General features: G+C 43.5%; 1 pseudogene; it reads left to right on the top strand.

Annotated features, from left to right (window-relative positions):
* Positions 1–464: 464 nt before the first annotated feature.
* LOC120225008 lies at positions 465–944 on the top strand (annotated as a pseudogene).
* Positions 945–1,697: the final 753 nt, after the last annotated feature.

Below are 1,697 nucleotides of genomic sequence, written 5' to 3'. Positions count from 1 at the left end.
CCTCTAAGTCAGGGTCTCCCAAAGAGCCGGAGTAGCTGCAAAAGCTCTTCAGAGGTTTGAGCTTTAAACAAGGAATGAGAGTCTGAGGAGCCATTCTGAACAACAAGGGAATGCTCATGGACTGTGTGGGGAGGAGATTTCCAAACACCAAGCGCTCCAGAGACTCTGGGTTTGTCCGATTGCCACTGTGGAGGGGTGGATGCAGCCATGAATGCAAGACCACACAAGGTGGATGGAAGAGTTGGAAAACCGAAGAGGAATACTTCAAAGGTTCTCAAAGACCTGGTGCCCACTTACCTGTGGAAAAGATTGTTGGTGGCACCAGAGAGGACCCTAAAGACAATCTTCTAAGAGATTTTGAATAGTATGGGAAAATCGAAGTGATTGATCATGACTGACAGAAGCACTGGCGAGAAGAGAGGCTTTGCTTTTATAACATCTGAGGACAGTGACTCTCACACAAGATGGTCATTCAAAAATACCATGCTGTGAATGGCCACAACTGAAGTAAGGAGAGCCCTATGTAAGCAAGAGAGGACTAGTGCTTCCTCCAGCCAGAGAGATAGGAGTTGTTCTGAGAACAGACCGGTGGTGGTCACAGAAGTGGTTTTGATGGAAATGACAACTTTGGTCATGGAGGAAACTGCAGTGGGTGAGGTGGCTTTGGTGGCAGTCGAGATGGTGGTGGGTAGTGGCAGTGAGGGGGACTATAACAGATTTGGTAGCAATGGAAGCAATTTTGGAGGTGGCCAAAGCGATAATGATTTTGGCAATGACAACAGTCAATCCTCAAATTCTGGACCCATGAAAGAAGGGAATTTTAGAGGCAGAAGCTCTAGCCCCTATGGTGGTGGAGCTAATACTTTGCCACAGCACAAAACCAAGGTGGCTACAGCGGTTTCAGCAAAAACAGCTGTCGCTACGGTAGTGCCAGAAGGTTTTAATTACTTCCAGGAAACAAACCTTGGCAGAAGAGGAGAGCCAGAGAAGTGACAGGGAAGCCACAGGTTACAACAGATTTGTGAACTCAGATGAGCACAGTGGTGGCAGGGCCCAGCTGCTACAAAGATGCCATGTTTTAGGCAATACCCATGTGTCTGGGCAAAACAACTCAACAACTGTATTTGTGATTGTTTTACAGGTTATTTTAGTTTCTGTTCTATGGAAAGTGTAAAGCATTCCAAGAAAGGATTTTGATGTAGTTTTTTTTGTACCCATGCTATTGATTGTTTGGTGTAAGGATCTGACCATGATGCTGAATAAATGGGTCACACGCGCGCGCGCAAACGCACACACGACCAAGTGCTATAGTTACATCGTGACCTTCACTTGAGTATATAAAGAGTACATAATAATTCTAAACCTAGCACAGAAACCTTAAGAGCAGCAGCCAGTTATATACTTATTGTTGAAATGGCTTTAGAAGTTTTAATTTGCAATTCTGAGCACGGTTTTAAGCCAGCATTGTTTTAAGTCCAAACTAGGTAAAGACCATTAATTTTGGCAATTCAGTACTACTGATAATAACCGTATGTTTTTTCCCCCTTAAAAATCAGACTAGATATTTCTATGTGGATAACGCTGTCATTATGTTGGGCTTCCAGGAAACTTTGTTACAGGTCTTTTATCTTATGTGATAGGCTTTTTATTTTGAGCAAGGAAACTAAATGCATTGAGAGCCTTTCTTTTCACATTTA

Source organism: Hyaena hyaena, unplaced genomic scaffold, assembly GCF_003009895.1.
Source record: "Hyaena hyaena isolate Hyena2069 unplaced genomic scaffold, ASM300989v1 scaffold_1312, whole genome shotgun sequence".
In the NCBI taxonomy this organism is placed as follows: domain Eukaryota; kingdom Metazoa; phylum Chordata; class Mammalia; order Carnivora; family Hyaenidae; genus Hyaena; species Hyaena hyaena.
The sequence above is the reverse complement of the archived record's forward strand: the minus strand, read 5'-3'. Positions and strand labels throughout refer to the sequence as shown.